At 51.5% G+C, this 13940-nt stretch overlaps 10 non-coding genes across 10 annotated transcripts; all 10 read right to left on the bottom strand.

Annotated features, from left to right (window-relative positions):
• Nucleotides 1-4504: 4504 nt before the first annotated feature.
• trnae-cuc (transfer RNA glutamic acid (anticodon CUC)) lies at nt 4505-4576 on the bottom strand. The gene has a single exon. It is a non-coding gene; the product is annotated as a tRNA-Glu (tRNA).
• Nucleotides 4577-6289: 1713 nt separating this feature from the next.
• On the bottom strand, nt 6290-6361 carry trnam-cau (transfer RNA methionine (anticodon CAU)). Its single transcript has one exon. It is a non-coding gene; the product is annotated as a tRNA-Met (tRNA).
• A 399-nt stretch (nt 6362-6760) lies between these two features.
• On the bottom strand, nt 6761-6842 carry trnas-uga (transfer RNA serine (anticodon UGA)). The gene has a single exon. It is a non-coding gene; the product is annotated as a tRNA-Ser (tRNA).
• Nucleotides 6843-7238: 396 nt separating this feature from the next.
• Nucleotides 7239-7310, bottom strand: trnaa-agc (transfer RNA alanine (anticodon AGC)). The gene has a single exon. It is a non-coding gene; the product is annotated as a tRNA-Ala (tRNA).
• A 744-nt stretch (nt 7311-8054) lies between these two features.
• On the bottom strand, nt 8055-8126 carry trnae-cuc (transfer RNA glutamic acid (anticodon CUC)). The gene has a single exon. It is a non-coding gene; the product is annotated as a tRNA-Glu (tRNA).
• Nucleotides 8127-10146: 2020 nt separating this feature from the next.
• Nucleotides 10147-10228, bottom strand: trnas-uga (transfer RNA serine (anticodon UGA)). The gene has a single exon. It is a non-coding gene; the product is annotated as a tRNA-Ser (tRNA).
• Nucleotides 10229-10627: 399 nt separating this feature from the next.
• trnaa-agc (transfer RNA alanine (anticodon AGC)) lies at nt 10628-10699 on the bottom strand. The gene has a single exon. It is a non-coding gene; the product is annotated as a tRNA-Ala (tRNA).
• Nucleotides 10700-11443: 744 nt separating this feature from the next.
• On the bottom strand, nt 11444-11515 carry trnae-cuc (transfer RNA glutamic acid (anticodon CUC)). The gene has a single exon. It is a non-coding gene; the product is annotated as a tRNA-Glu (tRNA).
• A 1543-nt stretch (nt 11516-13058) lies between these two features.
• trnam-cau (transfer RNA methionine (anticodon CAU)) lies at nt 13059-13130 on the bottom strand. Its single transcript has one exon. It is a non-coding gene; the product is annotated as a tRNA-Met (tRNA).
• Nucleotides 13131-13529: 399 nt separating this feature from the next.
• Nucleotides 13530-13611, bottom strand: trnas-uga (transfer RNA serine (anticodon UGA)). Its single transcript has one exon. It is a non-coding gene; the product is annotated as a tRNA-Ser (tRNA).
• Between the last annotated feature and the right edge of the window lie 329 nt (nt 13612-13940).

Below are 13940 nucleotides of genomic sequence, written 5' to 3'. Positions count from 1 at the left end.
TGATCCGGGGGCTCCAGGGGTTCCAGGGGGTGCTCAGCGGAGGCTATGCCCAGCCAGAGTGGCCCTTCCCCGGGCAGAGTCTGGAGGAGTGGGGGGTGGCTCTGGAGGTGCTCCGGGGGCTCAAGGGGGTGCTCAGTGGAGGCCATGCCCAGCCAGAGTGGCCCTTCCCCGGGGTGAGTCTGGAGCAGTGGGGGGTGGCTCTGGAGGTGCTCCGGGGGCTCCAGGGGGTGCTCAATGGAGGCCATGCCCAGCCAGAGTGGCCCTTCCCCGGGCAGAGTCTGGAGGAGTGGGGGGTGGCTCTGGAGGTGCTCCGGGGGCTCCAGGGGTTCCAGGGGGTGCTCAGCGGAGGCCATGCCCAGCCAGAGTGTCCCTTCCCCGGGCAGAGTCTGGAGGAGTGGGGGGTGGCTCTGGAGGTGCTCCGGGGGCTCCAGGGGTTCCAGGGGGTGCTCAGCGGAGGCCATGCCCAGCCAGAGTGGCCCTTCCCCGGGCAGAGTCTGGAGGAGTGGGGGGTGGCTCTGAAGGTGCTCCGGGGGCTCAAGGGGGTGCTAAGTGGAGGTCATGCCCAGCCAGAGTGGCCCTTCCCCGGGCAGAATCTGGGGAGAGTGGGGGGTGGCTCTGGAGGTGCTCCGGGGGCTCCAGGGGGTGCTCAGTGGAGGCCATGCCCAGCCAGAGTGGCCCTTCCCCGGGGTGAGTCTGGAGGAGTGGGGGGTGGCTCTGGAGGTGCTCCGGGGGCTCCAGGGGGTGCTCAGTGGAGGCCATGCCCAGCCAGAGTGGCCCTTCCCCGGGCAGAGTCTGGAGGAGTGGGGGGTGGCTCTGGATGTGCTCCGGGGGCTCCAGGGGTTCCAGGGGGTGCTCAGTGGGGGCCATGCCCAGCCAGAGTGGCCCTTCCCCGGGGTGAGTCTGGAGGAGTGGGGGGTGGCTCTGGAGGTGCCCCGGGGGCTCCAGGGGGTGCTCAGTGGAGGCCATGCCCAGCCAGAGTGTCCCTTCCCCGGGCAGAGTCTGGAGGAGTGGGGGGTGGCTCTGGAGGTGCTCCGGGGGCTCCAGGGGTTCCAGGGGGTGCTCAGTGGGGGCCATGCCCAGCCAGAGTGGCCCTTCCCCGGGCAAAGTCTGGAGGAGTGGGGGGTGGCTCTGGAGGGGTTCCAGGGGGTGCTCGGCGGAGGCCATGCCCAGCCAGAGTGGCCCTTCCCCGGGCATAGTCTGGGGAGAGTGGGGGGTGGCTCTGGAGGTGCTCCGGGGGCTCCAGGGGGTGCTCAGTGGAGGCCATGCCCAGCCAGAGTGTCCCTTCCCCGGGGAGAGTCTGGAAGAGTGGGGGGTGGCTCTGGAGGTGCTCCGGGGGCTCCAGGGGTTCCATGGGGTGCTCAGCGGAGGCCATGCCCAGCCAGAGTGTCCCTTCCCCGGGCAGAGTCTGGAGGAGTGGGGGGTGGCTCTGGAGGTGCTCCGGGGGCTCCAGGGGGTGCTCAGTGGAGGCCATGCCCAGCCAGAGTGGCCCTTCCCCGGGCAGAGTCTGGAGGAGTGGGGGGTGGCTCTGGAGGTGCTCCGGGGGCTCCAGGGGGTGCTCAGTGGAGGCCATGCCCAGCCAGAGTGGCCCTTCCCCGGGCAGAATCTGGGGAGACTGGGGGGTGGCTCTGGAGGTGCTCCGGGGGCTCCAGGGGTTCCAGGGGGTGCTCAGTGGGGGCCATGCCCAGCCAGAGTGGCCCTTCCCCGGGTTGAGTCTGGAGGAGTGGGGGGTGGCTCTGGAGGTGCTCCGGGGGCTCCAGGGGGTGCTCAGTGGAGGCCATGCCCAGCCAGAGTGGCCCTTCCCCGGGCAGAGTCTGGAGGAGTGGGGGGTGGCTCTGGAGGTGCTCCGGGGGCTCCAGGGGTTCCAGGGGGTGCTCAGTGGGGGCCATGCCCAGCCAGAGTGGCCCTTCCCCGGGCAAAGTCTGGAGGAGGGGGGGGTGGCTCTGGAGGGGTTCCAGGGGGTGCTCGGCGGAGGCCATGCCCAGCCAGAGTGGCCCTTCCCCGGGCATAGTCTGGGGAGAGTGGGGGGTGGCTCTGGAGGTGCTCCGGGGGCTCCAGGGGGTGCTCAGTGGAGGCCATGCCCAGCCAGAGTGTCCCTTCCCCGGGCAGAGTCTGGAGAAGTGGGGGGTGGCTCTGGAGGTGCTCCGGGGGCTCAAGGGGGTGCTCAGTGGAGGCCATGCCCAGCCAGAGTGGCCCTTCCCCGGGCAGAGTCTGGAGGAGTGGGGGGTGGCTCTGGAGGTGCTCCGGGGGCTCCAGGGGTTCCAGGGGGTGCTCAGCGGAGGCCATGCCCAGCCAGAGTGGCCCTTCCCCGGGCAGAGTCTGGAGGAGTGGGGGGTGGCTCTGGAGGTGCTCCGGGGGCTCCAGGGGTTCCAGGGGGTGCTCAGCGGAGGCCATGCCCAGCCAGAGTGGCCCTTCCCCGGGCAGAGTCTGGAGGAGTGGGGGGTGGCTCTGGAGGTGCTCCGGGGGCTCCAGGGGTTCCAGGGGGTGCTCAGTGGGGGCCATGCCCAGCCAGAGTGGCCCTTCCCCGGGGTGAGTCTGGAGGAGTGGGGGGTGGCTCTGGAGGTGCTCCGGGGGCTCCAGGGGGTGCTCAGTGGAGGCCATGCCCAGCCAGAGTGTCCCTTCCCCGGGCAGAGTCTGGAGGAGTGGGGGGTGGCTCTGGAGGTGCTCCGGGGGCTCCAGGGGTTCCAGGGGGTGCTCAGTGGGGGCCATGCCCAGCCAGAGTGGCCCTTCCCCGGGCAAAGTCTGGAGGAGTGGGGGGTGGCTCTGGAGGTGCTCCGGGGGCTCCAGGGGTTCCAGGGGGTGCTCAGTGGGGGCCATGCCCAGCCAGAGTGGCCCTTCCCCGGGCAAAGTCTGGCCGTGTGCGGGGTGGATGATCCCTGCTCCGCCTCACGCGAGTTCGAGACCGGCTGGGTGCCCTTTTATCCATGAGGCACTGCACTGCCTCCGGCAGCCGAGTTCGGGGCCCGGTGAGGGCTCCAGGCTCCAGGGGCTCCGACCCGGAGCCTCCAACCCGCAGAAGGTGCTCCCTGGCCGGGCAAAGTCTGGCCGTGTGCGGGGTGGATGATCCCTGCTCCGCCTCACGCGAGTTCGAGACCGGCTGGGTGCCCTTTTATCCATGAGGCACTGCACTGCCTCCGGCAGCCGAGTTCGGGGCCCGGTGAGGGCTCCAGGCTCCAGGGGCTCCGACCCGGAGCCTCCGACCCGCAGAAGGTGCTCCCTGGCCGGGCAAAGTCTGGCCGTGTGCGGGGTGGATGATCCCTGCTCCGCCTCACGAGAGTTCGAGACCGGCTGGGTGCCCTTTTATCCATGAGGCACTGCACTGCCTCCGGCAGCCGAGTTCGGGGCCCGGTGAGGGCTCCAGGCTCCAGGGGCTCCGACCCGGAGCCTCCGACCCGCAGAAGGTGCTCCCTGGCCGGGCAAAGTCTGGCCGTGTGCGGGGTGGATGATCCCTGCTCCGCCTCACGCGAGTTCGAGACCGGCTGGGTGCCCTTTTATCCATGAGGCACTGCACTGCCTCCGGCAGCCGAGTTCGGGGCCCGGTGAGGGCTCCAGGCTCCAGGGGCTCCGACCCGGAGCCTCCGACCCGCAGAAGGTGCTCCCTGGCCGGGCAAAGTCTGGCCGTGTGCGGGGTGGATGATCCCTGCTCCGCCTCACGCGAGTTCGAGACCGGCTGGGTGCCCTTTTATCCATGAGGCACTGCACTGCGTCCGGCAGCCGAGTTCGGGGCCCGGTGAGGGCTCCAGGCTCCAGGGGCTCCGACCCGGAGCCTCCGACCCGCAGAAGGTGCTCCCTGGCCGGGCAAAGTCTGGCCGTGAGCGGGGTGGATGATCCCTGCTCCGCCTCACGCGAGTTCGAGACCGGCTGGGTGCCCTTTTATCCAAGAATCAACTGGAGTGTGGAGCTTCTACGGGCCTCCAGGGGCACTGCCGACCCAGAGCTGTGCCCCGGCTTCAGTTCTCTGTATCTCAGGAAGTTTTTTATTTATACATTTATTTCATCCATAATCTCTGGCGCCTAAAGGGTTAAGCAGGTGGCATCCTTTGCTGGTCAGGGGGAAGAGAAAGGTATGTTTCCAGCAGGGTTCTAAGAAATATGAAGCAATGCCAATGGATTTCTTGCCCATCAGCTTGACCACCTGGCCACCACAATACTGCATCTTTGGAAAATTACAGTGAAAGCGTGAGACCAATAAAAAAAAATCAAGATATGCTTGTCCAGTCAAGAATTGCTGGAAAACATGACTGATCCCAAATGAAGCAAAGTATGCGCTCTACCGCTGACCCACTTTGTCTAAGAGAAATGCTCCAAAAAGAAACACCAACCAACCTGCTAGTCTATAGATGCATAGAAAAGCTAAAGGTTGATTACAAATTTTCACATGCTGCGCCCAAATCGATACCATGTTGCTATGCCTCTCTTCACCTCCGTCCAGCTTGAATGTACTCGTAACCACAGCGAGTCTTGTACATAATGCAGCTACAAGTGTTCCAGCAGGACAGACTAGATATTCCCATACCGGAAGTTGAACCCGGGCCACCTGGATGAGAGCCAGGAATCCTAACCGCTAGACCATATGGGAAGGATTTAAGAAGGTAAGAGTTGATTTAATGGTAAATAAGATAAGATAAGATAAGATAAGATAAGATAAGATAAGATAAGATAAGATAAGATAAGATAAGATAAGATAAGATAAGATAAGATAAGATAAGATAAGATAAGATAAGATAAGATCAGATCAGATCAGATCAGATAAGATCAGATCAGATCAGATCAGATCAGATCAGATCAGATCAGATCAGATCAGATCAGATCAGATAAGATAAGATAAGATATTCCTTTATTGTCCCACATGGGCACGATGGGTTCATACACAGGCCCCAGATGTACAAGGTTGTGGTCCGAGCTGCCCAGGGGAGGGAGGGGGAAAGAGGAATAAGCCTCCTTGGTGTTGGCAAAAAACAAGTCCAATGTTCTATTGTTTCTGGTGGGGCAGGTAACATACTGGGTGTATGTTGGTAGAACAGAAGAGGGAGAAGCGTGGTTAAAGTCACCAGAGACGAGGGAGAGAGCCTGTGGGTGCTGTGTTTGCGGCCTACAAGTGCAGGAGAGCAGTGCTTCACAAGCATATTCAGTATTGGCAGACGGGGCCACATAGACTGCGATCGAAATCACATGTGAGAACTCCCGGGGCAGATAATATATCTTTTCTTCCCGCATTCTCTCGTTCTGTCCGCCCGCAGCAGATGAAAATTGTCCAAACCTACAATAGAGTCTGGCATTTCTGCTGTTAACCAGGTCTCTGTGAAAATCAAGACACTGCTGTCCCTATAAATCCTCTGGGACCGCATGAGGCTCGCTATTTCCGTCATTTTATTTTGAAGGGACCTCACGTTACCCATGACTACGGCGGGAACCGACTTCCTGTTTGTCCCTCTCTTCTCTCGGAGTTTACGTCCAGCCCGTCTGCTTCGTTGCGTTTTCCTTAGGATGTCCGCCGGGATAACGTGACGATCTCCGGGTAAGACGACTGTTCTCCGCAGTTTCATTAGTTCGTCCTTTGTGTAAGCGCGGTACGGCGCCGGCCGGGGGGCGGGGCCGGAGCCGGGGGACTCAGAGCCAAGACACATCGCCACGACACGACGAAAACACTCAATCCAGCCGAATAAAGTCAAAAACAGTTGAATTAAAAACGATTCCAGCGCGTGTCCCTATCCTACAGTAAAATAGAAAAAAAATTACTAACTATATTTACAAAATATAGGAGATAAAGCACAATAAGTGTGAGAAAAAAGAGAGAGCGTTTACACCGGGCTGCTAGCTGTACCAGCGCCTTATGACGTATAAAGAAGGCCTCATTGATGCTTGAGAGTTAAGGAACAGTTCTGTATGTAATAGATATAAGCCCATTCCACGTGCAACAAGTCTAGTGATTAGTATTTTCCTTGTGGCTCAGCCTATTAGACCATGGACCTGAAATCCACAATCCCGGATTTTGGAGGCTAGAATCCTGTGCATATTGCTTATGGGGTTATGTACCCATAATAGACTCAAATTGCTTCAAAATGTCTATTCATGGGTCTTTTTTGACCTACATCTTCTTTCACTACTCAGCTATCCTTTTCCCCAAAAAAGAAATAACAATATAGGATGGAAAAAAGAAATGTGCTGCTAGATTCAAAGCAAATGTGGAACTGGGAGCTTGCGCTGAAGATCGGCTTCCATCATCCAACACATTACTGACTAGCTTGGTTCATTTGGATTGACAATCGCAATAATGCAAGTAAAAAAAATCTAGCAGAGGATGGTTTCGATCCATCGACCTCTGGGTTATGGGCCCAGCACGCTACCGCTGCGCCACTCTGCTGAATGGCTATGATCATGGGACTCAAACCCACAATCCCGGTTCAAGAGGCCAGTGCGTAATGCCCATGGGGCTGTATACGTCTAATAGACTCAAATTGCTTCAAAATATGAAATCTAATTTTAAAGGAATGTGGAACTGGGATCTTGCTACGAAAGACTGTGCTCTAACACTGAGCTACATAACCATCTCTTGCCTGTCATGATTATTTTCCAAGCAAGACCTGGAGTCAACACTTTTCACTTTGTGCCATCAACAGAATATTGAATGGAGATGCAGGGGATTGAAACAAGGATTTCATACATGCCCTCGTTCTGAAAGAATGGCTCCGAAATTAAACATCACCAAACATGCTGGTTTATAGAATAGAACGCAATCTCAAAATCTGTGCTGCTAAACACACGTTGCTGACAGGAATCGAACCTGCGCGGGGAAACCCCAATGGATTTCAAGTCCATCGCCTTAACCTCTCGGCCACAACAACAATCCTCTAAACTGTGTTTAAGAAAGTGGAAATTATCCACATTATTTTCTGAAACTAGCGCAATTACATTACCAGATTTAACTCTCCATGAATTCATGGAGACAGCATGTTTTACTAAGCATTCTAAGCTCAGGTTTGGCGAGACATACCTATACTGGAAGTTGGGAATGTCGCCCAGGCTGCCTGAATGGGCCACTTTGTCTCACCTTCCTGCAGGTAGTGTGGATGGATGAAATAATATTGTTTGAATTTTATAAGTGCTGCAAGGTTCAAAGGTAATGCGGGACTGGGAGCTTGCACTGAATCACCACATGTGCTGATTTGAAATATTTCAGTGAAGGTCTCTAAAATTCACTGCAGTGTAATCTGGCAATTAGCAAAGACTACAGTGTCACCTGGAGATGCTGGGAATTGAACCCAGGACCTCATACATGCTAAGCATGCGCTCTACCACTGAGCTACATCCCCTTCCGTAACAATGCCTTAAATGATAGAATGGACAAAAACAGAACAGATAGAATAGAAACAACAGAAACAGTGACCAGATAGACAATTCAATTCTTGATTTTTTTTTAAATTCCAATTTGACTGGTTGTGACACAAAGGTTTGTCCCATTGTTACTTTACTTACATGTGCGTCACTTTTTGTGTGTTACAGTAACTTTTTTGGCCTGATCACCCAGTCCACAAGTGTTCCTGTACCTATATATTTACAAATCAAGCACTGTTAAGCAGGTGGCATCCTTTGCTGGTCAGGGGGAAGAGAAAGGTATGTTTCCAGCAGGGTTCTAAGAAATATGAAGCAATGCCAATGGATTTCTTGCCCATCAGCTTGACCACCTGGCCACCACAATACTGCATCTTTGGAAAATTACAGTGAAAGCGTGAGACCAATAAAAAAAAATCAAGATATGCTTGTCCAGTCAAGAATTGCTGGAAAACATGACTGATCCCAAATGAAGCAAAGTATGCGCTCTACCGCTGACCCACTTTGTCTAAGAGAAATGCTCCAAAAAGAAACACCAACCAACCTGCTAGTCTATAGATGCATAGAAAAGCTAAAGGTTGATTACGAATTTTCGCATGCTGCGCCCAAATCGATACCATGTTTCTATGCCTCTCTTCACCTCCGTCCAGCTTGAATGTACTCGTAACCACAGCGAGTCTTGTACATAATGCAGCTACAAGTGTTCCAGCAGGACAGACTAGATATTCCCATACCGGGAGTTGAACCCGGGCCACCTGGATGAGAGCCAGGAATCCTAACCGCTAGACCATATGGGAAGGATTTAAGAAGGTAAGAGTTGATTTAATGGTAAATAAGATAAGATAAGATCAGATCAGATCAGATCAGATCAGATCAGATAAGATATTCCTTTATTGTCCCACATGGGCACGATGGGTTCATACACAGGCCCCAGATGTACAAGGTTGTGGTCCGAGCTGCCCAGGGGAGGGAGGGGGAAAGAGGAATAAGCCTCCTTGGTGTTGGCAAAAAACAAGTCCAATGTTCTATTGTTTCTGGTGGGGCAGGTAACATACTGGGTGTATGTTGGTAGAACAGAAGAGGGAGAAGCGTGGTTAAAGTCACCAGAGACGAGGGAGAGAGCCTGTGGGTGCTGTGTTTGCGGCCTACAAGTGCAGGAGAGCAGTGCTTCACAAGCATATTCAGTATTGGCAGACGGGGCCACATAGACTGCGATCGAAATCACATGTGAGAACTCCCGGGGCAGATAATATATCTTTTCTTCCCGCATTCTCTCGTTCTGTCCGCCCGCAGCAGATGAAAATTGTCCAAACCTACAATAGAGTCTGGCATTTCTGCTGTTAACCAGGTCTCTGTGAAAATCAAGACACTGCTGTCCCTATAAATCCTCTGGGACCGCATGAGGCTCGCTATTTCCGTCATTTTATTTTGAAGGGACCTCACGTTACCCATGACTACGGCGGGAACCGACTTCCTGTTTGTCCCTCTCTTCTCTCGGAGTTTACGTCCAGCCCGTCTGCTTCGTTGCGTTTTCCTTAGGATGTCCGCCGGGATAACGTGACGATCTCCGGGTAAGACGACTGTTCTCCGCAGTTTCATTAGTTCGTCCTTTGTGTAAGCGCGGTACGGCGCCGGCCGGGGGGCGGGGCCGGAGCCGGGGGACTCAGAGCCAAGACACATCGCCACGACACGACGAAAACACTCAATCCAGCCGAATAAAGTCAAAAACAGTTGAATTAAAAACGATTCCAGCGCGTGTCCCTATCCTACAGTAAAATAGAAAAAAAATTACTAACTATATTTACAAAATATAGGAGATAAAGCACAATAAGTGTGAGAAAAAAGAGAGAGCGTTTACACCGGGCTGCTAGCTGTACCAGCGCCTTATGACGTATAAAGAAGGCCTCATTGATGCTTGAGAGTTAAGGAACAGTTCTGTATGTAATAGATATAAGCCCATTCCACGTGCAACAAGTCTAGTGATTAGTATTTTCCTTGTGGCTCAGCCTATTAGACCATGGACCTGAAATCCACAATCCCGGATTTTGGAGGCTAGTATCCTGTGCATATTGCTTATGGGGTTATGTACCCATAATAGACTCAAATTGCTTCAAAATGTCTATTCATGGGTCTTTTTTGACCTACATCTTCTTTCACTACTCAGCTATCCTTTTCCCCAAAAAAGAAATAACAATATAGGATGGAAAAAAGAAATGTGCTGCTAGATTCAAAGCAAATGTGGAACTGGGAGCTTGCGCTGAAGATCGGCTTCCATCATCCAACACATTACTGACTAGCTTGGTTCATTTGGATTGACAATCGCAATAATGCAAGTAAAAAAAATCTAGCAGAGGATGGTTTCGATCCATCGTCTTCTGGGTTATGGGCCCAGCACGCTTCCGCTGCGCCACTCTGCTGAATGGCTATGATCATGGGACTCAAACCCACAATCCCTGGTTCAAGAGGCCAGTGCGTAATGCCCATGGGGCTGTATACGTCTAATAGACTCAAATTGCTTCAAAATATGAAATCTAATTTTAAAGGAATGTGGAACTGGGATCTTGCTACGAAAGACTGTGCTCTAACACTGAGCTACATAACCATCTCTTGCCTGTCATGATTATTTTCCAAGCAAGACCTGGAGTCAACACTTTTCACTTTGTGCCATCAACAGAATATTGAATGGAGATGCAGGGGATTGAAACAAGGATTTCATACATGCCCTCGTTCTGAAAGAATGGCTCCGAAATTAAACATCACCAAACATGCTGGTTTATAGAATAGAACGAAATCTCAAAATCTGTGCTGCTAAACACACGTTGCTGACAGGAATCGAACCTGCGCGGGGAAACCCCAATGGATTTCAAATCCATCGCCTTAACCTCTCGGCCACAACAACAAGACACCTTTAAACTGTGTTTAAGAAAGTGGAAATTACCCACATTATTTTCTGAAACTAGCGCAATTACATTACCAGATTTAACTCTCCATGAATTCATGGAGACAGCATGTTTTACTAAGCATTCTAAGCTCAGGTTTGGCGAGACATACCTATACTGGAAGTTGGGAATGTCGCCCAGGCTGCCTGAATGGGCCACTTTGTCTCACCTTCCTGCAGGTAGTGTGGATGGATGAAATAATATTGTTTGAATTTTATAAGTGCTGCAAGGTTCAAAGGTAATGCGGGACTGGGAGCTTGCACTGAATCACCACATGTGCTGATTTGAAATATTTCAGTGAAGGTCTCTAAAATTCACTGCAGTGTAATCTGGCAATTAGCAAAGACTACAGTGTCACCTGGAGATGCTGGGAATTGAACCCAGGACCTCATACATGCTAAGCATGCGCTCTACCACTGAGCTACATCCCCTTCCGTAACAATGCCTTAAATGATAGAATGGACAAAAACAGAACAGATAGAATAGAAACAACAGAAACAGTGACCAGATAGACAATTCAATTCTTGATTTTTTTTTAAATTCCAATTTGACTGGTTGTGACACAAAGGTTTGTCCCATTGTTACTTTACTTACATGTGCGTCACTTTTTGTGTGTTACAGTAACTTTTTTGGCCTGATCACCCAGTCCACAAGTGTTCCTGTACCTATATATTTACAAATCAAGCACTGTTAAGCAGGTGGCATCCTTTGCTGGTCAGGGGGAAGAGAAAGGTATGTTTCCAGCAGGGTTCTAAGAAATATGAAGCAATGCCAATGGATTTCTTGCCCATCAGCTTGACCACCTGGCCACCACAATACTGCATCTTTGGAAAATTACAGTGAAAGCGTGAGACCAATAAAAAAAAATCAAGATATGCTTGTCCAGTCAAGAATTGCTGGAAAACATGACTGATCCCAAATGAAGCAAAGTATGCGCTCTACCGCTGACCCACTTTGTCTAAGAGAAATGCTCCAAAAAGAAACACCAACCAACCTGCTAGTCTATAGATGCATAGAAAAGCTAAAGGTTGATTACAAATTTTCGCATGCTGCGCCCAAATCGATACCATGTTTCTATGCCTCTCTTCACCTCCGTCCAGCTTGAATGTACTCGTAACCACAGCGAGTCTTGTACATAATGCAGCTACAAGTGTTCCAGCAGGACAGACTAGATATTCCCATACCGGGAGTTGAACCCGGGCCACCTGGATGAGAGCCAGGAATCCTAACCGCTAGACCATATGGGAAGGATTTAAGAAGGTAAGAGTTGATTTAACGGTAAATAAGATAAGATAAGATAAGATCAGATCAGATCAGATCAGATAAGATATTCCTTTATTGTCCCACATGGGCACGATGGGTTCATACACAGGCCCCAGATGTACAAGGTTGTGGTCCGAGCTGCCCAGGGGAGGGAGGGGGAAAGAGGAATAAGCCTCCTTGGTGTTGGCAAAAAACAAGTCCAATGTTCTATTGTTTCTGGTGGGGCAGGTAACATACTGGGTGTATGTTGGTAGAACAGAAGAGGGAGAAGCGTGGTTAAAGTCACCAGAGACGAGGGAGAGAGCCTGTGGGTGCTGTGTTTGCGGCCTACAAGTGCAGGAGAGCAGTGCTTCACAAGCATATTCAGTATTGGCAGACGGGGCCACATAGACTGCGATCGAAATCACATGTGAGAACTCCCGGGGCAGATAATATATCTTTTCTTCCCGCATTCTCTCGTTCTGTCCGCCCGCAGCAGATGAAAATTGTCCAAACCTACAATAGAGTCTGGCATTTCTGCTGTTAACCAGGTCTCTGTGAAAATCAAGACACTGCTGTCCCTATAAATCCTCTGGGACCGCATGAGGCTCGCTATTTCCGTCATTTTATTTTGAAGGGACCTCACGTTACCCATGACTACGGCGGGAACCGACTTCCTGTTTGTCCCTCTCTTCTCTCGGAGTTTACGTCCAGCCCGTCTGCTTCGTTGCGTTTTCCTTAGGATGTCCGCCGGGATAACGTGACGATCTCCGGGTAAGACGACTGTTCTCCGCAGTTTCATTAGTTCGTCCTTTGTGTAAGCGCGGTACGGCGCCGGCCGGGGGGCGGGGCCGGAGCCGGGGGACTCAGAGCCAAGACACATCGCCACGACACGACGAAAACACTCAATCCAGCCGAATAAAGTCAAAAACAGTTGAATTAAAAACGATTCCAGCGCGTGTCCCTATCCTACAGTAAAATAGAAAAAAAATTACTAACTATATTTACAAAATATAGGAGATAAAGCACAATAAGTGTGAGAAAAAAGAGAGAGCGTTTACACCGGGCTGCTAGCTGTACCAGCGCCTTATGACGTATAAAGAAGGCCTCATTGATGCTTGAGAGTTAAGGAACAGTTCTGTATGTAATAGATATAAGCCCATTCCACGTGCAACAAGTCTAGTGATTAGTATTTTCCTTGTGGCTCAGCCTATTAGACCATGGACCTGAAATCCACAATCCCGGATTTTGGAGGCTAGTATCCTGTGCATATTGCTTATGGGGTTATGTACCCATAATAGACTCAAATTGCTTCAAAATGTCTATTCATGGGTCTTTTTTGACCTACATCTTCTTTCACTACTCAGCTATCCTTTTCCCCAAAAAAGAAATAACAATATAGGATGGAAAAAAGAAATGTGCTGCTAGATTCAAAGCAAATGTGGAACTGGGAGCTTGCGCTGAAGATCGGCTTCCATCATCCAACACATTACTGACTAGCTTGGTTCATTTGGATTGACAATCGCAATAATGCAAGTAAAAAAAATCTAGCAGAGGATGGTTTCGATCCATCGACCTCTGGGTTATGGGCCCAGCACGCTACCGCTGCGCCACTCTGCTGAATGGCTATGTTCATGGGACTCAAACCCACAATCCCGGTTCAAGAGGCCAGTGCGTAATGCCCATGGGGCTGTATACGTCTAATAGACTCAAATTGCTTCAAAATATGAAATCTAATTTTAAAGGAATGTGGAACCGGGATCTTGCTACGAAAGACTGTGCTCTAACACTGAGCTACATAACCATCTCTTGCCTGTCATGATTATTTTCCAAGCAAGACCTGGAGTCAACACTTTTCACTTTGTGCCATCAACAGAATATTGAATGGAGATGCAGGGGATTGAAACAAGGATTTCATACATGCCCTCGTTCTGAAAGAATGGCTCCGAAATTAAACATCACCAAACATGCTGGTTTATAGAATAGAACGAAATCTCAAAATCTGTGCTGCTAAACACACGTTGCTGACAGGAATCGAACCTGCGCGGGGAAACCCCAATGGATTTCAAGTCCATCGCCTTAACCTCTCGGCCACAACAACAAGACACCTTTAAACTGTGTTTAAGAAAGTGGAAATTATCCACATTATTTTCTGAAACTAGCGCAATTACATTACCAGATTTAACTCTCCATGAATTCATGGAGACAGCATGTTTTACTAAGCATTCTAAGCTCAGGTTTGGCGAGACATACCTATACTGGAAGTTGGGAATGTCGCCCAGGCTGCCTGAATGGGCCACTTTGTCTCACCTTCCTGCAGGTAGTGTGGATGGATGAAATAATATTGTTTGAATTTTATAAGTGCTGCAAGGTTCAAAGGTAATGCGGGACTGGGAGCTTGCACTGAATCACCACATGTGCTGATTTGAA

This window comes from Eucyclogobius newberryi, unplaced genomic scaffold (assembly GCF_026437365.1).
Source record: "Eucyclogobius newberryi isolate DKJ021-1_F unplaced genomic scaffold, fEucNew1.0.hap1 SCAF_8, whole genome shotgun sequence".
Taxonomy (NCBI): Eukaryota; Metazoa; Chordata; class Actinopteri; order Gobiiformes; family Gobiidae; genus Eucyclogobius; species Eucyclogobius newberryi.
Note: the sequence above shows the minus strand (reverse complement) of the source record. Positions and strands in the feature narration are given on the sequence as shown.